This window comes from Monodelphis domestica, chromosome 1 (genome assembly GCF_027887165.1).
Source record: "Monodelphis domestica isolate mMonDom1 chromosome 1, mMonDom1.pri, whole genome shotgun sequence".
In the NCBI taxonomy this organism is placed as follows: domain Eukaryota; kingdom Metazoa; phylum Chordata; class Mammalia; order Didelphimorphia; family Didelphidae; genus Monodelphis; species Monodelphis domestica.
In genome coordinates this window covers 438846239-438872687 of record NC_077227.1, presented here as the reverse complement: position 1 = coordinate 438872687, position 26449 = coordinate 438846239, and the positions used below count along the sequence as shown (strand labels likewise).

The window sequence follows — 26449 nt, the reverse complement described above, 5'->3', positions numbered from 1 at the left end:
GAAGATTTAGAACTCTTTGGTGTCTCACTATTCCTATTTGGGGAAGCATTTGTGAATCAAGTTTACATTTTTACCCTATTTTTGTACAAAAATGATTTGCATGTAATACTGATTTATGACCCTTAATGGGATACAGAAAAGACTAATGTCTAATAGTAATAGCTTGTTTTATTATTATTATCAGGGTAGCTAAAATCCAAAGGGGTACATTTATTTGTAATACTCTGTCCTTTGCCTCATTTTCATTTAGCAAAAATACAAGCAAAACTGCCTCTTATTCCTAGGACAACCCAATGACCGTTCTTTGTAAACTTTAATAAATGGTGGAAAATTTTTTTTTTGTGGTTTACTACTTTTTGTTGCTATTAATTTGACACAAGGTTAGCAAATAGAGGATTGTCACACATATATAAAGTGACTTACAGTTCCTAGTAAAAATCTTCAGTAAGTAGATTAGAAAGGAGTGATCATAAGTGGATTTGTTCCAGTGGAAAAGGCAGGTCATGAGGCTAGAACTTTATTTCTTTAAGAGACTTCAAAATATAGGACGACTTTTATACAGTGAATTTTGTAATTCAGTTAAAATACTTTTTGGAGAAATATTAGCTTTAAACAAAGCATTGTTAGCAGTCAAGTTAGTAGTTCTAGATTTAGAATGGTAGTGCCCTAAGGTGATATTATTTTGTTTGCTTTTTAAGGAATACAAACATATTTTTATGTAATTAGCACATATACTCTTTAAGTATAGCCTTTCTGTGTTTGAGAGAAATGTTCCTCGGTTAATAGCAAAGTTTTGAAATGGTTAGCCTTGGATGACTTTTCCTAAACTTTGTCTTGTTTTTAGAATATCCATCTCCTCTTGCTTTTCCTTATTCACATTAAACAGATATTTATTAGGTGCCCATTATGTGTAGTCTTTGATATATAATAAGTGTTATAAAATTCAGCCTAAGGGAACCTCATCTTGGCATTTTGTGAGGTAAATTCAACTTAAATCCATTCTCTGGATAATGATAGTGGGTTTTCCATTTACCTGTTATATAGAAGCTTACCTTGCAGATACCACTCAGAATGAAGCTGTGACTTGAGATTCCTCCCTCCTAATTCCTTCCCCCAAGTCATCAGGTGTTATCATCCTCCTATCTGGTCTCTTTTACTCTCTATGTAGTTTAATGGAAAAAGGGGTCTTGTAATTAGAAGATCTGTGGTTGAATCCACCTTATATGTTAATATCTACTAAGTGATTTAGTAAGTCAGTCAATTAAATGCTTTGAACCTTAGTCTTTTCTGTAAAATGGATATAATACACTCTATGCCTTCTAGGGCTATTGTGAGGAGAGTGCTTTGTAAATGTAAGCTATTGTTAAATACTCATTTTTTGATACACAAATCTCTAGGTGGCATCAGTTTTTAAATGGGAGGCATTATTTTCCAAAATGAATTTCTCCTTCCTTCCTGTCTCTCATAGACATATTTTTTGAAATGTCAAATGTTAAGAATATTTAATGATGTGGTAGCTGTAAAATGTAATGGTTTTTAATAGGTTTTTCCTATATTTTCCTTTTATGTTATCTAGATTTCCTTCCTACCTCCATATCTCTTCTGCTTCCTCTTTCACTGTTCATCTGTGCTTCCTCTTGAACTTCCTTCATCTTTTGTACATTAAAAAAAGTGTTTCAGTGACTCTATTTTTGTCTGCAGTATTTTTAGTTCCCCTTCCCTTTTTCCTCAGAACCACCTTCCCCTAACTTGAAAACAGAGAAAAAAGGAAAAATACTTAAAACAAGTAAGTACAGCCAAGCAAAATGAATTTACAGAGGGGCTTTCCATAAGTATATATCTTTTTGCACCTTGAGTCCAACATCTTTATACTAGGAGGAGGTGGATAACACACTTCATCATAAGTTCCCTGGAAATATGGATTGTGATTGCATTGATCAGAGTTCTTACATCTTTTGGAATTTGTTTATCTTTATAATTTTGCTCTGGGTCTGTTCATTTCAACCTGCATTAGTTCATACTATCCAGGATTCTTTGCAATTGTCTCTTTTCTCATTTCTTATGTTAGAACAGCATTCTATTATGTTTATATATCACAATTTGTTCAGTCATTCCCAAATTGATAAGCACCCTCTTATATTTTAGTTCTTTGTTTTGCCTTTTTTCTCACTTTTAATTTGCCCTTGAGGATCAGGAAGGTCTTCTTGCATGCTATTTATTATTCTCTCTCTCCTATTATTTTTCTTGTTAACAGCTCCATTCCATCCACCTTTGTTTCCTTGTTATCATGATGTTTTTCTACACCAGTTGCATAAGTGTGTTTGAAATCCTTTCTTGTGTGTTTTATGTAAGTGAACTTAATCTGATGTCTGCTATTCTGACCCTTTCCCTTCTGTTTATATACTTCTTTTTTCATGTACTCTAATTGGGAGAAATAGCAAAATCCACTCTTTTCCCTCCCTAGAAGGACACTAATGTAGTCCTTTTTTTTTTAACCCTTTTAAAAACTCTTAGAACAGAACCAATCTATCTTCAGGTCCTTTTTTTTTCTTCTTAATGTTCTCAGTATCCTTGGAAGACTTTAAGGTTCTGAGAGACATTTGTTTATTTTTCCTTTCTTAGAAAGTGTATCATCATATGGGCAGCTAGGTATCTGGGCCTGGAGTTGGGATGACCTGAGTTTAAATCTAGCCTCAGACACTTGTTAGCTGTGTGACCCTGGTCAAGTCACTTGACCATGCATGCCTCAGTTTATAACAAGAGCTGGAGAAGGAAATGGCAAACCATTCCACTATCTTAGTCAAGTTCTCAAATGGGGCCACAAAGAGTTGGACATGACTGAAATGACTGAATGATAACAAATTACATCATCATACAACAGTAACAAAAAGCACATCCTATAGCCCCCTTGAGTTGCTCACATAAATTTGTCTTTCTATTTTTCTCCTCTTATATTTGTATTTCAGACTTACTACTTAGATCTAGTGCTTTCATCAGAAATACTTTACTCTTTTCCATTAAAAATCTACCTTTTTTGCCCTATCAGATTACTCTAATCTTTGTAAAATAAATTTATTAGTTGTAAGCCTTTTGCCTTTTGGATTATTGAATTCCAAAGTCTGAAACTTTAAGGTCTTGTGGGATCTGACTGGGTCCTGAGATTTGAACTCCTTTTTCTAGAAACTTACAGGACATTTCCTTTGATTTTGATAGTACTTTTCCTTTTGGGGGTACAGGAGAGTGGTAAAATCTGGAAATATAAATCAAGATTGTATTGATTAGAATACTTAAGTCTTTTCAAAATGTGTTTTTCTTAATAATGTAGACCTCATATCCATTATTTTCACTTTGCCTTCTGATTCTAATAGATATAGGCATTGAAATACAGTGCCAAGCCTTTTTTTTTTTTTTAAGAATTTTCAGAGAGTGCAGTGATCCTTAAATTACTTTTCCTTACCCTTGTCCAGGACAGTTTTTGATACATGTTTTCTTCTATTTTTTCAAAATTTTGATTTTGTTTATCTTTTGCTACCTCATGGAATCATTAAATTTAGTGTGGTCTATTTATTTTTCAGAGAGTTCATTACTAGGATAAATTTTACTATTTTATGTTCTAAACTATTTCTAATTCTTTCATTCAGAGCTTTTGTATGTTTTTAAAATGCTTTGCTTTTTTTTTTTAAGATAGTCAATGAATCCTTGAGGAAAATTCAACTTTCTTTTCTCTACTTTTAGTTGTTAGCTTCTTGCAGAGCTCTAGAATCACATTTTTTTTCCCACTGTGTACACCTTTTATTTATTTAGAATATTTTTCCATTGTTACACGATTCATCATTTTTCCCATCCTCCTTCCCTCCTACCTCCTGGAGCTAACAAGCCATTCCACTGGGTTATACATGCATCATTGTTCAAAACCTATTTCCATGTTATTCATATTTTGCAACAGAGTGATCTTTTAAAATCAAAACCCCAATCATATCTCCATTGAACCAAGTGATCAATATATGTTTTTCTTCTGTGTTTCTGTTCCCACAGTTCTTTCTATGGATGTGGATAGTATACTTTCTCATAAGTTCCTCTGGATTGTCCTGGATCTTTGCATTGCTGCTAGTAGAAAAGTCTCTATCACGTTTGATTGTGTCACAATTTTTCAGTCTCTGTATATGATGTTCTCCTTATTCTGTTCATTTCGTCCTGCATCAAGTCTTGGAGGTCTTTCCAGTTCACATAGAAATCCTCCAGTTCAACATTCCTTTTTTGGTTTCTCTTGTGTCTCGAGTTTGGACTTCAAATTTTTTGTTTAGATTTGGCTTATTCCTCAGGAGTTCTTCTAAATCTTCTATCTTATTGAATGTACATTTTTCCCCTGAAAGAATAAACTCAGTTCTGCTGGATAGGTGACTCTGGGTTGTAAACCCAAATCTTTTGCCTTCCTGATTATCATATTCCATGCCTTTTATCCTTTAATGTGGCAGCCTCTAGGTCCTTTGTAGCTCTGTGGTATTTGAATGGCTTCTTTCTGTCTGCGTGAAGAATTTTCTCTTTAGCTTAGAGGTTCTTGAATTTAGCTATTACATTCCTAGAAGTTGTCATTTGAGGATTTCTTTGTGGAGGTAATCTGTGAATTCTTTCAATTTCAATTTTATTTTCTTGCTTGAGGATCTCTGGGCAGTTTTCTTTGATAATTTCTTGTAGTGTGATGTCCAAGGTTTTTTCTTGTTCATGGCTTTCATGTCCAATACTCAAATTGTCTCTCCTAGATCTATTTTCTAGGTCTGTTGTTTTTTTAATAAGATATTTCATGTTTTTCTCTATTTTTTCATTCCTTTGATTCTGCTTTATTGTTTCCTGTTTTCTCAATGGTCAGTTCTTATTTTCATCTGTCAGTTTTTGTTCTCCTTTTTCAATTGGCCCATTTCTTCCATTACTTTCCTTTCTTATTACATCACTTTAATTTCTCTTTCCCACTTTTCCTCTGCCTTTCTTAATTGGTTTTTGAAGTCTTTTTTTAGTTCTTCCAGAATCTGTGTCCAATCCATATTTTTTCTTTTGGACTTTGCGTGTGTTTCCTTTGCTTTCACTGTCCCCTTCTGTTTCTTTGTCTCCATAACATTTTTTTGTTGTTTGATCATTTTTCCTATCTAATTATAGTGAGGCTTGGGGGGATGATGTGATGGTCTGAGGGCTGAGAGCTTCCTCCCACTGCTGATTCAATTGATTCTTGAGAAGCCGATAGCTTAAAGACTTGCCTCAGGTTTAGGTGTATACTTTTGATCTTACTTTGATCTTGATAAGTCCAGGGGCTGATCAAATTCTAGTCCCAGGCTTAGGCTCAAGTTTTTGGTCTCACTGTGTACTTGATCCAGTCAGGCACACCCTTGATTATCACGGAGCTCTGCCCTGAGCTTTAGGCAAAAAGATCAGTACTTACCCCAAAGTGTGAACTATGTCCTTATCCCAAGCCCAGACTAGAATTCCCTGGCCTCTGGGGCTCTGTACTTCTCCATAGTTTAGAAATTTCAAGGAATATGTGTTGGTTTGTAGCACTATTTGCCTAGGCAGGATCTCAGGATCTGAATGTTGGCTTGATCTTAGGTTCTGAAACTTGAACAGCAAATGTGGAATGGAGGTGTGTGGCTTACCCTTGACTTGCTCTACCCTCCTTGCTCCAGCTTCTTGCTGGCTGTGCTTTCCTCTCACCCCAGTACCCCAGATGTCCTTTTCTTACCTTTTGGGTTTTTCTTTTCTTTAAAGTTGTTTCACACTGTCTCTTTATTGTTTCTTTTACTCCTGTATTCTTTTTGTGATGATATTTTTATCTTAGAGTGGATTCTTATGGTGGCACAGAGCTGCTCTGGATTACTTTGCCATCTTGGCTCCCAATAATTTTTATATTGGTACATATCTCCTTTGGTTTTAGTTATCCCTTCAGCTAAAGTTTTTGAATAGGGACTTTGTGCCAAGGCCAGATTCAGGATCCCACTGTGCCTTTGAGTAAAATGGTATGTCTCATATGGTCTTGCACAGTCATCTGTGCTGACCTTCTCTTGGGGGCAGAGTTCCTGAGTCTTTGAAGTTCTGAGTACTGGCTTTTCAAAGTACTCACTCTATTGGTGTCTTACACTGGATAGAATGCTGGAGACCTCAAATAACTTAGGTACCTGGCCTCCCATGAATCTGTAGCCTTCCTGTTGTGGTTGCTGTCCCAACTGTCATGAAGTCAGAGTTGTCCATTTGACTTTTGTGACTGCTTCTGTTCCATGTAATCACTTCTCTTCTCCTCCCATAATTGTGAGTATTGCAATACTCCTGTTTTATGACATGATCTTTAATGTTCAAATCATTTTTACAGTTTTGAATTTGTTGTGTAATAGGATATTATTAGTTTAAACTTAACTTCTGCCATACTTTCCATTTTCCCCAACAGTTGTTATTAAATAAATTCTTTTGTAGACAGTTTGTTTTTGGTTTCTTTATTACCGTTGGCTCATCTCTTTTTGATTCATCCTTGTCTAGTCTTTTCCACTGTTAATGCTGTTCTGTTTTTTATACAGTACCAAGTAATTTTGATGATTATTGGTTTAAATATAATTTGAGGTCTGGACATGCTGTTATTCCTACTTCATTCCTATATATTCATTAATTATATATTTTCATAAATTAGATCATTTTGCTCTGAATTAAATTTTTTATGTATTTAAAATATTTTTGTTGTTCGGTTGCTATATTACTAAATCTAAAGATTAATTTTGATAATGTGTTTTTTGTCATATTGACATAATTCATCCAAAAGCACTTGAGTATTCCTTGAATTTTAAAAGTTTTTTATTTAAGGAACATTTTGCAGTTTATCTTTAAGTTTGCCTTGGTAGATTTAATCCCAGGCATTTTATGCATTTGGGAGTTATTTTCAGTAGGATTTCTCTTTCTGTTATCTCCTGAATTTGTTATTGCTACATGCTGTTGATTTTTGTGGGCTTATTTTATTAACCTGCAACTTCATGGAAACTATTAATTGTCTCAATTAATTTCTTTCACACTTCCCTAATTTTTCTAAGTAAACCATTATGTCATCAGAAAATAGAAATAATTTTATTTCCTCGTAGTCTATTTGTCCCCCCCCCTCTTTTTTTTTCATTATTTTTGCTACTATTCCCAGAACTTGGGGAAATGGCAGTTGAGGCAAAAGGTCACCCTTGCTTTATTCCTATCCTAGGAAAACTTAATTTTTCCCTATGCAATATAATGCTGGCTTTGGCTTTTAATATTTTAATTGTGTTAAAAGATCCTTCCATTTCTAGAGTTTTTAAGCTTAAATGGATATTGTACTTTGCCTTTTCTATATGTTAATTTGGATCATTGCTTTTTTAGATAATCTTGTATAACTTTTGCATTTTTCAATTTTGTTGGCATATAACCATAGTGGGATATAAGTTTATTTTTATTATGATTTTATCTTGTTAAGTTTTTATTTAGTTTTGTTTTCCTTTTAAAATAGGTTGTCTAAATATTTATCAATTTTGCTGTTTTTTCAAATAACCATTTCTGTAGTGGTTTTAGTTTTTGTTTCTCCAATTTTTCAAGATTTCCCCTTTTTTGCTTATTTTGTAGATGCTGATTCTTTTGACTTTTAAAATCTTATATTTAGAATTTTTACCCTCTTTTGTTAAAGTATGTATATATACATATATATAACATATATATTTTTTAATGTTTATTTTTGGTTACATTTGAAGTTCCAAGCTATTTCTTTTCTTCCCTTCCAACCCTGAACTTGAAAAGGCCAACATTTGACCCAGATATCTATGTGAAACCATATAACATGCTTCTATATATTAGATGTTCATTGAATCTTTTTTCATGGGTCCTTTATAGTTGATTTGAATAGTCATCACTCAATAGCTTAGCTATTCAGAATCTTCAAATAATATTGCTATTACTGTACACAATGTTTTTTGAGTTTTGCTCATTTCACTCTTCGTTATTGCATGTGTTTCCATGTTTTTCTAAAATCAACTGGCTCGTCATTTCTTATATAGCACAGTTAGTATTCCATCCCAAACATTGGCACAGCTTATTTAGCTGTTCTCTGGTTGATTGGCATCCCCTCAATTTCCAGTTTTTGCCACCACAAAGAGAGCTGCTCTTAAGTATTTTTGTACAAGTAAGTCCAGTCCTTTTTTCCTTTTTGGGGGATGCAGATCTAATAGTAGTATTACTGGATCAAAGGGTAAGTGTAGTTTTATAACCCTTTGGACATAGTTTCAAATTGCCCTCCAGAATGGTTGGATTAGTTCACAATAATGCCTTAATGTTCCAATTTTGCCACATCCCTTCCAATGTTTATCATTTTCCTTTACTGTCATATTGGCCAATCTGATAGGTGTGAGGTGGTACCTCAGAATTATTTTAATCTACTTTAATAAGAGCAATTTAGAACATTTTTCATATGATTATTAATAGCTTTGATTTATTTGTCAGAAAATTGCTTGTTTATATCCTTTTACCACTGTTCTTATAAATTTGACTTAGCTATCTAAATATTTGAGAAACAAGGCTATCAGAAAAATCTATAAATTTTTTTCTTGTTTTTTTTCCCATCTAATTTATGTTACATTGATTTTGTTTGTACAAAACTTTTAAAATTTAATATAGGTAAAATTATTCATTTTATATCTTGTAATGTTCTCTAACTCTTGTTTGGTCATAAATTCTTCCTTTCTCCATAGGTGAAAGGCTAATTATTTGTTCTCCTAATTTGCTTATGGTATCACCCTTTGTATTTAAATCATATACTCATTTTAACCTTATCTTGATATAGGGTGAGAGATATGGTCTATACCCAGTTTCTGCCCTACTATTTTCTAGTTTTTCCATTAGCATCAGTTTTTGTTTAGTGAGTTCTTATTCCAAAAGCTGGGATTTTGTGGTTTATCAAAACACAAGATTGCCAGGGTCATTTACCCTTGTAAATTGTGTATCTAATGTATTCCATTGATTCACCATTCTATTTCTTAGCCACTGCCAGATTTTTTCATTCATTCATTTATTTCTTTTTTCACTTACGTGTAGAAACAATTTTTGATAATTATTTTCTCTCATTTAAGGATTCCAATTTTCTCCCTCCCTCTCTTACCTTCCTTAAAATGGGAAGATAATCTGATATAGATATATTAGTACTTTCATGCAATGCATATATCCATATTATTCATTTTGTGATAGAAGACATATTACACATAAAATAAAAATCTCATGAAGGAAATAAAGTAATATCAGATTGATTTTATGAATTACTATTTGATAGTACAGCCCTTTTGTGCTTTTTAAAAGTCTCTTGACAAACTTTTTAGTCAGGAGGTCAATTTGTCTTTTTTCTTTTTAACATTTACCTTCTGTGTATAGTATCATTTCTGAGGGACAAGAGTGGTAAGGGCTAGGCAATTGGAGTTAAATGATTTGCCAGTGGTCATATGGCTAGGAGGTTTCTGAGGCTAGATTCCTCTGAATTTCAGGCCTTTTGCTTATTCTATGCACTGTACTACCAAACTGCCTTGGTCCATTTATCTTTTTTTTTTTAATTGCTTTAAAACATGTGGCAATTTGATTTATTAATTGCTCGTATAGAGATTGTGGTTTTTTAAATGTCGCCGATTTTTTTTTTGTATTGTGGTGTATTCTCTCTTGCTTTTATTAAAAATATTTTAAAATTATGCCGTTTTAATATATCATAGAATCATATAATGTCAGTGGCTAAATTATTTCATTCAATTTGTACCTGAAAGGAACTCTGTAACATATCCGGTTGTTATCATCCAGCCTGTGCTTAAAGTTGTCATTCCGTCTCTCCTTCAAAGTAATCTTTTGAGCATGAGATCACCTCTTACTGAAGCAGCTCATTCCAATTTTTTGGAAATTTTTCTAGATATAGAACTAAACTCTCCACTGTGGATTTAATCTGTTTAATTTAGTTTTTTTATTTCTATATTGAAAATTGTAAATTCATTCCTAATTTCTTCTCATAATAATTCCATTTCTGTTGAACTGTTCTGGAATTTTTTGCTTCATGATCTCTTGGAATTCCATAGAATTTTATTTTTTTATCAGATCTTGGTTCATTTTCTTATGTGTTGTAATATTAAGAGAGTTTTGTAGACTCTTTGAAGATAGAGTATTCATTCTTCCAGATTTGGGATCCTCTTTGTTGATCTATTTGCTCGCACTCTGGGTTTTTGTTAAATTTTCCTCTTAAAGCCTTTGATGTTTCAGTCTTTTTTCCCTTAAGTTTTCTTTTCAGTCTCTTTCTTATATATTTCTTTCCCCTCTCCCATTTGCTGATATGTATAGCCCTAAGGACTGGACTTCAAAACTTTATCAGTCTCCTCTAATATTGTGGCATTTAGAACCCAGCAGCTTAAATCCCTATTTTTTAGGGGTAGGGGAAGGGTGGATAGGACTGGACCTAGCTGGACTTGAGTGCTTTCTCCTACAGGACTGGCTCAATGTTCCAATTCTTCCTTTGGTAATCTTCTTTTCCTTCTCTGTCTGCTCAGAATTACGGTTACAAATGATTTTTTTTCTGAGCCAATATTTACTACTTTTTTCAGGATTGGAGGAAGGTTACAAGACTGTTCCAAAAAAAAAAAGTTGCTGTAGTTTTGGATGTCTATAATCTAGAGACTTCCCCAGGCAGAAGATAGCATTTTTGTTCCCCATCCTTTTCATGTGTCTGGATAAAGCCAGCATCTTTTGCAAGATGAACATAGGTAGGAGATAGGCATCAAAAACAATCCCATGGATTATAATTCCTGTTAAGAGGCTTGTGAGGTAGGGGGTGCTGAGTGATTAGTGTTCCTTAGTGCTAATTCATAAGGATTTTACCTTGTTGTCCCACCACACCACCACCCCCATCTCCTCTGCCCAACCCCTCTTCTGCTCTATTCAGTTGCAATTGTTCTACATGTGGTACACAATTTCTCTTTTTGGAGGTATTTGAAAATTAATGGGTTTTGGAGAAAGTGTTTAGACTACTGTCTTGTTGGTTTGATGACACTTGACAGTGATCCCAATCTGTTTCCTGACAATCCATCTTTTTAACATTGGTTTTCTTTTGGTATTGCTCTGTGAATCAAGGAACATTTCATTTCTGAATTCAAATTGTAAAGGACCCAGGGTTGGGGGATAATTGGATACATGGTATGTAGATAGGATGAAGTTTGTAATCAATGATGACTTGCTCAAAGGATGTGGAGCTAGAGAAAAGAAAGTGACATTTGCTTTGTTGAAAATGTATGAGTTGGGGCATCTGGGTGGTTCAGTGGATTGAGAGTCAGGCCTAGAGATGGGAGGTCCTAGGTTTAAATCTGACCTCACTTGACCCCCATTGCTTAGCCCTTACCCTTCTGCCTTGGAACCAATATATAGTATTGATTCTAAGACAGAAGGTAAGGGTTTAAACAAAAAGTATGGGTTGACATGGACAAGAATAGTTCAAGATGAGAAGATACAGATAGATTTTGTTGGCTCTATATTACTGGAGAGAATATGCTTCTAAGATCACAGATACATTGTGAAATATATGAATTTGTTGCATTCATAATAGCAAAACCATGTGGAACTATCTTTGCATATTTATAGAAATCAGGGCTTGTAATATTTGCTAAAATGTAAAATGAATCATCTTTTTGCTTAAATGATATAATAATTTGACTTGGGTTAGGTGTGGATTTGATGTCAGTATCCTATTAACTCATGTTTAATGTTGGGATGAAAAGAGACAATCTTTGGTCACTGAACAATTAACAAAAGGGTTGAAATTACCAGCAAGCATCCAGTAATACTTGGCTTCAGTGGCCTCAAGGGAAGTCTCTGCTCACCAAGGAATGGTGACAATGGACAGTCTCAGATGTCCACCAAATCCAAGTCAGGTTCTGAGGATACCTTTCTTGAAAACTGGGGAAAACCAAATCCCTGTTGGCAAGGACCTAAATCAATGTAGTATGGAAATTGTAGTAGATTTTAGTTGTATCCCAATAGAATCAGATCTTAGCAATTTATGTCAACCTCTTTCCTTCAGCTTAGTAAACATTTGAGTACCTATAATATGTCAAGCACCTAACCCTTGGGTTAGGTATTTCTGGCCTTAAGGATCTTACAATCAAAATTTAGTAAGGCAAATAATCAAATGGAAAATTGAGTTTTTACAGAAGTTTCTTTTTAGTGTTGAAACACAATCACAATGAAGTCCTTAATTTCTAGGAATGCTGGAGTGGAGTGGAATTCTGCGGGGGTCTCATACCCCCCCAAAATCACTGTAATGAGCAAACAGGAAACCTGCCATTTGTTTTTATTTAAAGATTACTTTTTGGATGGGATTGTGGGAGCACATATCCATTTTATCTGAGGTCTTTTAAACAGATATTTAACTCTTTAATAACACATGGAAATTGACATGTTGGAAACAGGCAGTGATTGATAGTGCTATTCTTTAAAAGACTATAAATAAACAAGTGTACTGTACTACTTTGGGTGCTCTTGTTTACCTAAAGAAAGTTTATAAAATTTGCTCAATAGCTTCACAGAAGAGAATATATTTTTTCTCTAGAGATTCCACAAAGTCATGCTCATTATTATTACTTTAAAATGATGCTTTCTTTTGGGGAAAAATGAATATCAGAGTCAACATTATATTAGTACTCAGTACTTATAAATGTGCTTAGCATGTAGAAGTATTAGGCATTTTCAGTTAAATACAGTAGAATATTCAACAAGGAATCCTATGTAAAGTAAGAATACAATGTTGAAAAATGATAAAACTTGTAGTTTATATACAATAGAGAAATATAATAGACAATATGATGCCATAGGACAAAAAAGAGAATGAATGTTATGTGAACTCTGAGGAAGGAAGGAGATAAAATCTTTTACGTAGAAAATCTGGGAAAATTTCATGAAGGAAGTAACTTCAAAGTTAACTGAAGAAATTCAGCAGGTAGAAGTAGAGGATGATGTCTCTTCTAAGGATGGGGAATAGTATTAACAAAAGGCACATGATGAGGATGAGAGAAAGCAGGAAAAGAAACAGATGGAGAGTAATGTAGTTTAGTTAGACTATAAAATATATAAAGGGAAATAGTAAAAGATAAAGTTGTTGTTGAGGTTGGAGCCAGTCAGTAAATATTTATTAAGGACCTGTTGTGTGCCAGGCAATATGCTAAGCAAAAAATAATTCCTATTCTCATAGAGTTCATAGTTCAATGGAGGAGAAAACATACAAATAACTATGTACAAACAAAATGTATCTAGGATAAATTGTAAACAATCAATAGGGGGAAGGGATTAGAATTAAGAAAAGCTTTCTGTAGAAGGTAAAATTTTAACTGGGATTTGAAGGCAGTCAGGAGGTAGAGATGAAGATAATTCCAGGCATGGGGATCATCTAGTGAAAATGCCTGAAGTTGTGAGACAGTATCTTATTTATGGAACATTAAGGAGTTACTGAATCAAATAGTACATGAAAGGAGTGGTATATGGGTATAAGAAGACTAGAAAGATTAGGAGACTTAATACCAAGCAGGGTTTTGTATTTGATCCTGAAAATAATAGGGAACCACTAGATTTTATTGAATTGGGTGATGAGGGAATTAGACCTATGCTTAGGAAGGTTATTTTGGCATTTGAGTGGAGAATGACTTGTGGCAGGGAGGTCAAGAGCCAGACTGTTGAAATAGTCTAGGTCCAACATCAGGTTAGTAGCATACTTAGAGGAAAGAAGGTGACATGTTGAGAGTGGTTCTAGAGATAATATTGACAGGCCTTGTCAGTAAATTTGCTGTGAAGTGAGGAGGGAGGAAGCCTGAGTGACTGGGTAGGGTGGTGGGACCTTTGATAATAATTGGGAAGTTAAGAAGAATGAATGATTTAGGGAGAAAGTTAATAAGTTTAGTTTAGGTATATTGGCTTTTTTTTTTTCTTTTAAAATCCTTACCTTTTGTCTTAGAATTGATACTAAGTATCAGACTTGCCCAGGAATTTGAAACCAAGACCTCCTGTCTTGAGGCCTGGCTGACTGTCTTTTCACTGAGCTACCTAGCTGCCCCTAGTTTTGGATATATTGACTTTAAGATGATTACAAGATGGAGATATTCATCCAGTAGGCATTTGGGGATGTGAGCCCGGAGCATGTTAGAAGAGAGATTGGGCTGGATAGGTAGATTTGAGGATCATCATCATAGAAATGATCATTAAAACCATGGTAGCTGGTGATAAGAACAAGTGAAATAATATAGCTGGAGAAGAGAGAGGGCCCAGTACAAAGCCTTGAAGGACACTCATGGTTAATATTGTGACAGAGGCTGGCACTAGAGAAAAATTGCCAAATTGAATACAGAGTATGTGAAATTGATCACCTTGATGGGGGAGGGACCCCAGAAGTGGGAATTTGGGGGAGAAGACTCTGACTGGGAGAACAGTGAGTTTCTTGGTCTTGAGAAGCCGAAGAGGGAAGGTGGGAAAAGACTTTCTCCTTAGGGTTACCCACTTTTCCTGCTGGTGACTGGAAATCCTTCCACCCAATACTTCACAATTGAAGGGACTTTCTGTAGAGAAACTTGAGCAGACTTACCTCAGCTCATGTTGCCCAGGGGTGAGTCAACCTGATTTTCTCTCAGGGGACTCAGGCTGCCAAGACCTGAGTTCCTCCCAAACTTGAGGAGGGAGGAAAAGGGTTTAGAGACAGGGACCCCCTTTTCCCCACTTTCCTTTTCCCATTCTTCACTGCCCGTTATTCCTTTTGTATTACCTGATTGAGTTGACATTAAAAGTTATCTGTTCCCTAAGCTGAGTGTGAATAAACAGACCAAGGGAAGACCCTTTGGTCTCAAGTAGTGGAGGGGGGACAAGAGGGACAAGAGCGAATTGGGGAAAGCAGCTTTAGCTAAGGAGGGAAGGCAGAAGGGGGAAAATCTTCAAACCCCCTCTCTTCTCTCTGAGCCAACCCGTTATATCTGCTGTCTCCCCTGTTTTGTGGAAGGGGGGGGTCTCCTCTCTTTCTCCCTCTCTATAACGAAAGTCCAAGCTTCCCATTGGGCACAAAACTTCCCTGCCATTTATCTTTTTTTTAATACAATATGCATGATCTGAATGAAGATACAGGGGTGATCAGGAAAGGAGGACAAGAACGAGGAGAGAGCTGTGTCATGAAACCCTAGAGAAAAGTGAGTTTTAAGGAAAAGAGGGTTGATTCATACTGTCAGAGGTTTAAAAAGGTAAAGAAGGTAATAATTGAAAAGGTCATTAGATTTGGCATAGAAGAGATTATTGGTAACTTTGGAGAGAGTAGTTTTGATTAGACATTGTGTTTGGAAACCAAACTCTAAAAAAAAAAAAAGTAAAGAAATCTGGGAACCTATTATAGATGCCTCAAGAAGTTTAACCACAAAGGAAGGAGAGGTATGGGATGACACCTAGCAGTTAGATGAATCAAAAGAAGTTTTTTTTTTTTGTGGGCATGGGGGAGACAGGGCATGTTTGTAGGCAGTAGGAAAGCAGCCTGTAGCCTGGGAGAGATTGAAGATAAATGAGAGAATAGGGCCAATGGGTCAATCTGCTGGAGAACATAAGATAAAATGAAATTACTTATATGTGTAGATGAGTTATTGTTATACCTTATCCTCAAGATATTGAGAAGGGCTAACTAATCACATAAAATGGGTAAAGGAGATAGTTGTGAAGACGACATCTGGTTGATGTGAGATCAGGAGAGGGAAGAAAAGAAGCTCATGGTGAGTGGCTTGTTCCCCCTCCCCCCCACCCCCCGTAAAATATAAGGCAGAGTTTTCAGTTGAGAATGGCACAGGACAGGAATTATGGGAGATTGAGGAAGGATGAAAAGGTTTTGAAAAACTGCTATGGTATGAGTGGGATAGCTAATTCAGAATGTATAAAAGGCTTGCTTTTTTTCATTGAGGACCCAGTTAAAGTTATGTAACAGATTTGTAGTGTATTGAATCAGTACAGTTTTGTGATTTTTTTTTAACAACTGTTTTAGCTTATTAGAGCAAAAACAAAAGATGCCCTAGTCAGGGCAAGATAGACCATAGGGTAAAGGGAGGGGTAAGGGACATAAGATAAGAGAAGAGGGAGAGTTGAACTGGTTCACCAAGGAGTTAAGATATGGAAGGAAGAAGGGTATAGGATTGATAACGAAAGAACTGGGAGAGATTGGAGATTGTTGTCTAGTCATTTCAGATCTTTCATCACCCCATTTGTTGTTTTCTTGGTAAGTATTAGAGTGGTTTGCCATTTCCTTCTCCAGTTCATTTTACAAATGAGGAACTGAGGCAAATAAGTGATTTGCCCAGGACCACACAGGTAGTAAGTATCTGAGGGAAGATATGAACTCTGAAAGATGAGTCTTCTTGACTTTAGGTTGGTCACTATCAACTGTGCCTACCTGTCCCTAGTGGGAGATTATGATGTGGACAAAGAATAAGGTATTCCTTTTTTAGGTAGAATGACAAATAGATTGTGGTCAGATAAAGGAATTTCCAAGTTCCTGTAAATAGTAGTAGTACATTTGAAGGTGAGGCTGGATGCAGCATATGTTCATTTTTGTATGTAGCTGAGTTAGAATGAATGGGTAGGTTGTGTTAGATGAATAGTTGGGGAGCTGTGATGTTAGGGTGTTTCAGAAAGTATTACTATAGTTCCCCAATAGGAGGGCATAAGTTGAAGAGAAGAGGCTGTGAGCAAGGTACTGAACTCATTGAGAAAAGAAGTGGATTGTTCTGGAGGTAGGTAGACAACAGCTATCAGAATTTTGATTGGGTGGTAGATAAGAATTGGGTGAATCTCAAAGGAGAAGTACTGAGTGGTGGGAGAAGGGGAGAAGCTAGAAGATTAGTGTTAGGGGGCTCCAAGTAAGGAGTGTTCTAATTCCAGTGTGGAGTGGGGGTAGTAAATGAAAAGGTGCCAGAAGAGAAGCCAAGTAGACTATCTTTGGGAGGAATCCTTAACTAGATGAGAGCCAGAAAATAGAATGAGTAGGAAAAGAAAGATTCAAGATGAACTTAGGTATGTTCCCTCCATTCCAGAGAGCACAATAGAAAGGATGGGTAGCTTTAGAGTAGAACATTGTGGAGGAGTTGTGGGTGCAAGGTTCAGAATTAATTAAAGAGTTAACGGGTTGAAGGGGTAGTTGATTAATCATTAGAAAATGAATTCTGATGGGTTTTGTCTACTAGGGTTTGGCCTTAGATAATTTAGATCTGGAGACTAGTGATATTTATCTCTTTCCCTATACGGAGACCCAGAGTAAAGGAAAAAGATTTCATTTCTTCCTGGGGAGGCTGTTGGATTATAGAGAGTCTTACATTCCAGGGTCAGGAATTTAAATTTTTATTACATATAATGGAAAGAATATTGTATTTAGATTCTGATGACTTGGATTTCAATCTTAGCTTTGCTACTTATTGTATAACAAAAACAAGTGATTTAACTGGGTCTCAGTTTCCTCCTCTGGAAAATGAGGAGGTTGTCTCTTTGCAGTCTACTTAAATAATCCTATTACTTAGAAGTTCTTGTGAATTGTCTATGTTTTCTTGTTTGGGATTATGAGTCATGGGTTTAGAGCTGAAAGTGTGTGTGTGTATGGTGCAGTGCTTAGAGATGAAACAATTTTATAGACTATATGCTCTAAGATACTTGTATTTATTTTAAGGAAATAAACTGCATTCTAAATATGTTGTTTACATATATAAATGAGACAAGTGACCTACTGTCAATAGTCCATTATTTTAAGATTTTTCTGATATTTGATTAATGTTTAACCATATACACTCTGTTGCCTTGGTAACATGTTATCCATGACTTAAAACATTTGCACCCTGCCCAAGTTTAGATTTTATTATTGCTGTTAAATAACATTCAGAGAATTTTGAAATTTATTTCATTGGATAATTCAAATTTCTACTCAAGGGATATGGGATAGGGACTGGCCCTGTAATTTCATTGGAATAAGGAATTCCTAGGTGAAGAAACTTCCTCTAATACTGTACACCTGTCTTAGAAAATTGCCTAGAACACTAAGAGATTAAATGTTTTTGCAGGGTATCACAGCCCATAAGTGTCAGAAGGAACTTGATTCCAGGTCTTGTCTCTAAGGCCATTACTCCATGTTACATTTACTTAACCACTTAAATTGGACTTCTACAATGTCTAAAAAAAAGCTAGATTTAAAAAGTTGTCTGTGCTTCTACTAATAAGGACTAGTAAAAAGCCAATAATCTGAAGCACAGATACTGATTATTACTGAAACTATCACAATGTCTTAAATATATCTTTATAAATATTCTTATTAAATCTCATTATTAACAAAACTAGCGAAATATTGATAATCATACTGGAGATTGGATTCGGATTCAGAGGTCATAAAATCATAGAGTTAGAGCTGGTAGGTACCTTTAGAGTCTACCTAGTACAGCTGCTTAATTTTACAAATAAGAAAACTGAAGATAAGAACCATATGGATTAGTTTGGCTGGTGATCACAGAGTCACACAGTTTTAAGTGTCAGGGTTTAAGATTTGAAGAATGTATGTCTTCCTGACTCCAAATTCTGTACTCTATCCTCTATGCCATTTTGTATTTTTTTTTTTAAATTCTGGCCATTCATTTTAGAATCAATACTGTGTATTAGTTCTAATACAGAAGAGTGGTATTGGCTAGGCATTGGGGATTAAGTGACTTGCCCAAGGTCACACAGCTAGGAAATGTCTGAGGTCACATTTGACCTCAGGACCTGTCTCTAGACTTAGATCTCAATCCAAACTAGCTGCCCTCCATGTTATATTTCATAGATTCTGAGTTCTAATCTCAGTTTTGCCACATGATGTTCAACTGTTAAGATACTAAATGACTTAACAAAGCTTCAGTTTGCTCTTCTGTAAAATCTATTGTGTGAAGGAAATTGTTGAGGGGATTTAGGTCATGAGGATAGAATGGCAACTTTGACTCTCCTTGTAGTCAGCAGGAAAAAGACAGCATTAGAGAAAGGAGTCAAGAGATCATGAGACAGGGGCAGGTTGGACTGCCCTTTAGGTGACCCAGGCAAAAAATAGAGAACAACCATAGTTGACTCCTGAGGCATGAAGTTTGAGAGTTAGTGGGCCATGTTAGTATGACTAGGGGGCCCCCATGGCAGCTACAGAAGAACAAGTCAAATGGAGCAAGTAGCAAGGAAAAGTCTCTCTTTTTTCATCCTTTCCCCCTACTTTTTTTTTTTATTAAATAAAACAAAATCCATGGCCAGTCTCACAATTTTAATCAAAACACTGCAAAATGAAGGGATTGAACAAGATGAAAAGTTTAGTTCATTTTAGTCTATGAGCTAATAAATGAACTGGTTCAAATAGAAAAACAATAAGCTAACATAGTATTTTAAAGTTTGCAAAGTTACACACAAATTATTTGATCATCACAACCCTGAGATGTTTATATTATAAGTATGTTTGTTTATTTAAGATAGCTGAATAAACTGAATGCCATGGTTATTCACCTAGTTGTATGTAAGAGTTGTAATTAAACTCAGGTTTCCTTTGATGCCAATTCCAGTTCTCTGTGTACTATGCCACATTTCCTTGCAACAATCTTAGCCTCATAATGACATTAATAAACAGCTAATTTGCTGCATATCTCTAAGTTGCTTGACTTCCCTGAGTCTAGTCAATAGTTATCATGAGTCACAGGTCACCATTAGCTACAGAGACATGGTTAATTTTGACTCCCTGAGGGGCAGCTGGGTGACTCAGTGGATTGAGATCCAGGCCTAGAGATGAGAGATCCTAGGTTCAAATGTGGCCCATAGAAGAGTGGCCCTTACCGCTCTTCTGCCTTGGAACCAGTACACAGTATTCATTCCAAGACGGTAAGGGTTTAAAAAAAATTTTTTTTGACTCCCTGAAGCTCACATAGAAATTTGTAACCTTATCACTTAATTAGCATATTTAAAAATCTATGGTTATTTTAAATTAAATTAAAATTTAAAACCTATTATTTTAAGAGTCTAGTTAATATTTACTTAAAAAATTCTATCTTCTATTTTCCTACCTTAATTTTAAAATCATCTGATTTTTGTGAATTTTGAATTTTAACCCATATTAATAGCTTCTACCTGATAAGTAACAAAACTGAGTAAACCTGAACTATTTACTGTTCAGTTTTGCTCCTCTTTTAAATTAACGTACTCTTGATTTGTGATAATTGAAGTTATGCAGTTCACATTGTTGGGTGTTAACTATTTGGCGTACTTATGCTGAAATTAGCATTATTTTATACTCAATAATACTTAAATAATTTACAGTGCTTTTAGATCTACTGTCATGATTTCTTATCAAGACACATTATTTTTACTAGTTGGGTTACTACTCTTAATGTCAAGTTTTATTCCATGTTTTTGAAATTTAAGAGTAAATGTGACTTCTTTATAGCCAGTTTGGTTGATTTATAGATAAGTGAATTAATTATCCTAAGAGGATTAGGAATTTTCCTATTAGCATCTGTTTATTCTTTAGAGGTATAGCAAGATGTATATATACATCCACAGAAACCCAAATATGTGCAGGAAGAAAAATAGGAATTGATATGAATTAAACCCTTCAAGATGGTAGAAATAGAGAAGGAACACTTACTTATAAGTGCTCAGAACTGTGTAGGAGGGAATACTTGAAGGAGAAAAGATACAGAGTCAGTGCAGAAAACAGGGAGTGATGAGGTACTATGCAATGGGAGAGACATAATCAGATATGTATGTAAAAGGAAACTAAGCTTGCTTGAATACTGAAAGAATCTGCTGTTCATAAGAGATGGGGGGAAACCCATGAAATAATAGATATACATTAGATGTTGGGATTTTGAATTTGGTTCTAGGCAAATTTTGGAGAAAAATGAATGCTGTATGTAGAGTATTCATGTCATCTGAATGTGCTCAGTTCTCAAAGTAAATGTCTCTGGCAACAGACTTAGAAAGTAGATTACTTTAAATTGATAAATCTTTTAAAATCTTTGGTGGTTTTAAAAAATTATCTAAAAACTTAATTGTCAAAGCACCATTCTTTGCAAAAATATCAATTAAAATCTTTTTCATTTATACCAAAATGTAAAGTTTTGGTAATAAAATGTCTCAGTTAATTGATAAGATATCCTTTTTAAGTAGCAAACTTAAAAACAAAGATTACAAGGTCAGTAATAAGAGAATACATGTTTTAAAGAGTCAGACTGTTTAATTCCAGAAAACTTTCATTGAAACAGTACAAAAGGGGGCAGTCGGGTAGCTTACTGGATTGAGAGCCAGGCCTAGAGACAGGAGGTCCTCGGTTCAAATGTGGCCTCATACACTTTGCAGTTGTGTGACCTTGGGCAAGTCACTTAATCTCCATTGCCTAGTCCTTACCAGTCTTCTGCCTTGGAACCAATATTGATTCTAAAGTGGAAGGTAAGGGTTAAAAAACAACAACAAAGAAACAGTACAAAAATTAAAATTTTATTAACTCAGACCCTTAAAGAATACTTGAAAACTGTAAAGATAATTTTAGTGTTTTGACTTAAATCTAAATAATTGGTCACCAGGAAAACTCCCAAATAATAAAATACCCAAGTCAGCTGGGAATTATGGAGATTTTAATTAATATGGAGAGAAGGAATTAAGGAAAGAAGAGAGAGAATTAATTTAAACTGCTCTGGCTCACGCTGGGCCAGGCAGTAGTTAAAGGCCTTGGCCAATGTGGCCTCCCTGAGCCTAAGGATAAGGGAGTCAGTTCCAGTCCTCCACTGAACTCAATCTCCTGAACTGAGTTCAGAATAACTTCTTGAACTGACTTTTTACCTTCTTTTAAAGAGAATTTTCTCTTATGTCAGCTCCCCTAAATTTTTAAGTCTACCAAACACAGTAGACACTTTTTTCCAGGACTGCCCATTCTTTGTTCTCACCACTACTTAGTACTCACCTTCTCTGGTTAGATTATATCTTCTAGGTACTTCACACTTCTTTGTTAAGCTTGCCTTTTGTGAGTTACTTGACTTTTTTGTGATTAATTTAACCTTTATAGGTACTTAACACCTTTTTGTATTAGATCTAAAAATAGACCTAGCTTATGGTTCTAGCTTCACTATAAGGTATGAGTTAAGTACCTTCATTGTTCAATCAGGAGTTTACAACTTTATCTTTCCCTAAAGTATGTCTAAGTATGGGTGGAGTAATGTAAAGTTCCCAAGACATTCCTGATTCTTGTTAGACCAAGTATCTCCATTGTTACAATAAGAAAATAACTAAATCAAATCTTCTAAAGTACAGTCTGAGTAGTTTTTAAGATTCACAAAATGGGGGGGGGAAATGCTTTTTGAGGAGATGTATGTCATTTAAAGACATAATACCATTTGAAATTTTTCTAAACAAAGTTCCTCAAATATATTTGGTTTTCTTTTTTGATGCAGTACCAATGTGATGTATTTAGCATGGAAAACTCAGGTTGATGCCCCCTTGTGGTTCTTGAATATAACATGCAAACATATGTACATGTGTGTATATCTGTATCACAGAGACCTTTTGCAACATCTTATTTCAGAAGAGCAACATTCATTTGTAAAATAAATTTAGAAAATGACTAATTCTGAAAGAAAATTCCTAAAAACCATTACTTTCTCTAGTCAAAAACCGGGTTTATACAACACTGTCTCAAATTTGAAAAATTCTTTGTATTTTATAGTCTATGGTGGATGTTGTTTTAAAGCCACATTTATTGAAGCACTTTCAGAGACTTAGTTTCCTCATAAGAGAATGGAACTACTTACCCAAAGTGCCTTTCAGCATTAATCTATGATTCTGAATTTTGACACAAAGAAATAGTTCTTTTACCTTATACTATTTTCCTTTGATTGTCATTTTAGAGAAATAAATGGTTAATGGCTAGTTAAAAATGTGTTCTTAAATCTTGAGAGATCTCATATGGTAGCATGATAGTAGGCATATAAACAAAACAAGTACTAGAGTGTGGTTTATAAGCATAGTTTGCTCTTTATGCAGATATATTAAAAAGACTTATTTTATTTTTAATAATATAGTTTCATATAACTAAACAAAAACTGGTTGCTTTTCATGTGTTTTAATCAAATTTTATTGTAAGATTTAGGGAAATTTTTACTCTTGAGCTTTTAAAGAAGGCATCTTTTGTGAATTTAGCTGTTTCGTAGTAAAGATCATAGTGTTATTTTGGTTTGTGTTGTGTATTATTTTTTATTAAATTATTTATATATATAATTATTTAAATTGCAAAACAGATACTGATCTGCATTGCTAGAAGGCATTTGTTATAACAATGAAATCATACTTATCTATAAAAGGAGAGGTAAACTCCTATTCCATTTCTAAATCTTAGGATTTAAAAGAATGAATTGATTGATATTTGCTTTGGTGTAGGGGGAAAGAACCATGCCATTGAAATTACATCAAAGATTCTTTTTGTGTTTTCCTCATGTTAACCCTTTATAGTATACCACAATTACTCTTTTTCTCATTGTATAGTTGAGGGAAGAGATTTAGAAGAGGGGAAATTACTTTCCTAATTGAGGCAGGCAGCTATATTAAGTTAATACTGAAACCTTCATCTTCTGACTTCATGTTGCAGTGGTTCATCACTGAAGTCAGTCAAATGTTGTAACTGAATAGAAGATCATTTATTGTCACTTTTTTATACTTGAAAATTTTCCTAGGCAGCAATTACTAGTAACTTCTTACTGCGATATGATAAAAAGATTTACAGTAATGAAAAGAGAATAGATTCATACATTATGAAGGGTTTAACTTTTAATAGTAAAATTATTCCTAGTACTTCATGTGATCATCATTTATGTATAAATATAAAACATATATTTTTACTCTAAAACAGATTTCTATTTTAGATATGAGATCTGTCTCATTACTTTATTGCCAAATGGTATAGCTATTTGTACAAATTGAGAATTGCAATACTTGCTTTTCTATGATTAAGACATTTGTGTTTATTGTTATATGTAAATGAATGAACCTATATTCCCTTAAGAAACAATGAATTGAGGTTTCATGGAATTACTTAAATTTCATCAAGAAATCAAGAGTTTGTTATTGTTCAAATCAGGTATACTTGGATGTCATATCATATTTTCCTCTAAAATTGTTTTCCTAGGCAGAAGCATTGTAGAACAGTAATTAAAAAAAAAAAAAGCCTCAATCCAAACAAAATGGCCTTCTCTTTGCCCTAAAAATATATTGCCAAAAACAATAAAAAAAAACTCCTACAGACTTAAATAAAGATATTCAAAAATATCCATCAGAAAACTTTCTTCCTAAACCTTTTTATTCCCCTTTTGGGAATTTACTTGGTCAGTGTTCTTCATTCCTCAGTTCTAAGAATTTAGCCTGCTCTAGGCTACATTTAGTTAATGCTTTATCATTTGATTCTGTAAATACTTTATCTCATTAGCAGATACTTTGGTCCTAAGTGTGTGTAAGGGAATATTTTGGTGGTAAATTGTTCTTCTGAGAAACACTAAATAGATTCTTCTTTGTTCTATCCTTCAGGATCTATTCACTTATTTCAGGAAGGAAAAATGAAATTAAAATTGATTGGTGGCCTTCTTTGGGGGGAAAAGAAAGGGGACAGTATATGGGGTGAAAAATAACATATGCTATCCTAACCAATGGCTTGTTTTTTAAACGTTAAAAGCATATGTACCCAATTTACATATTTACTAATTAAAAAGTCTTCCTGGAAACATTAAGTAGACTATCTTCTATAACCTTTAACATTGTTGCTAATGGATATAGCCTAGAAAATTTCATAGAAGGTCCTTTAAATAATGTAAATGATTATGAATATGTAACTAGTTAATATGCAGCTACGAAAGGATTATCATGTAGAGGTTAATGAACATGCTGCTCTTATGGTTTGCAGGGCTTTTCTTTTTGTGCTTTTAGCTCACTTCATGCATGGAAACACATGCATTGGGAATGGAAAGCATCCTGTCTTGTTTTTGGTCTCATCTTTTAATGGGCCAATTAAATAGGAACTTTTAAGAAGGATTTTATAAAAATTTCTTTTTTTTTTCAATTTACATTTAATTCTGTTTGTCTGTTTTACAATCACCCCCAAATCTGAAACAGTGAAATGGATTGATGTGGTTTTAGCTTAGCTCTTCCAGATGTAAAGCCAGAACTCTATTATATATTACCACTGTTATTAAGTGTTGCTACATGGTTGATACTTACTGGGAAAGCTTCATTTTAAAGCTGATTTTTTATTCTGAATTAGTTGTATGGTTAGGTCTATGATTATAGTGTACATTTAAAAAATAGTATTGTTGCCTCAGTATTTAAAATATAGTAAAGGAGGACATTTATGATAGGAAATTATATTAAAATGTAGAAATTTAGTAGTAAGTTTAAATTCTTATAGTTTGTGCTGAAATAGTTGGAATATAAATTGGTTGACACCAGGTTATGATATAGCTCAAATTAGAGAATATTTTAGCATTATTTTAATATTTTAATTTACTTGTCAAATAAGGATCATGCTGTTTGAAGTTCTTGGAATTATTAGGTTAGATAAGTAAAAGTGGGAAAAACAAGTCATGAACTTTCAGTACTGCTATTCCTATGTTTTCCTAAAACATAGGTTAATAAAACATAGGCTTTTTGGTTAATATTAGCTGAGTCATGTTTGGGCATCGCTTTTTTTTTTTGAGATTTTGGGAGTGTTTTACTGTGATCAAGCATTTTTTTTAAAGAGGTGATTTTAATTAAATTGGACTAGGAAAACATTGCTTTTGTGCTTGTTTGCTAGTGAAGTATAATAGCAACAATTTTAAATGACTATATGCTATATTTAGAAACATATTCTAAGACTTGTGATTAGACTTTTAGAGATCTAGGTTTAAGAATTCCTGGGGAAAAATGGACTGTTCAAAGCATTTCTTTATACTAACTGTATATTCTTGAAAATACAGCATTGATGAATTTGTTTTTAATGCTTCAGAATAAAAATTACAGGTCAAAATACTTAAAGATGTACTGATAAAGTAAAATGGTTTCACTACTGCCTTATTTATTTCTTACTGAGGAAGTGTGGATATTACATTGGTGTCTTGTTATTTATAACATTTTCTTTTTCTACAAAATATGTAACATCGAAAACGGGTGTATAGATTGTGCAAAATCCTAGTTATCTTATATCATATGTCACTTCATAGTTATTAAGCAGGTATTGTACCCCAATATGAAGTGGAAAGCTGTAATTTGTCCTCCAGTTATCAGCATGCATTCGAGTGTTGTGATGGAGTACAGTGCTTAAAGACTAACATTCACTTCCCGGTACATTGACAAATAAAAATGTCCACAGAGATGCTGCAAAATCTGTGAAGCTGCT

The 26449-nt window shown here is 34.3% G+C and overlaps 1 protein-coding gene across 2 annotated transcripts in view; it reads left to right on the top strand.

The window, feature by feature from the left end:
* Positions 1-26449, top strand: part of URI1 (URI1 prefoldin like chaperone) — a 66018-nt gene that overhangs the window by 3023 nt on the left and 36546 nt on the right. The window lies entirely within an intron of this gene.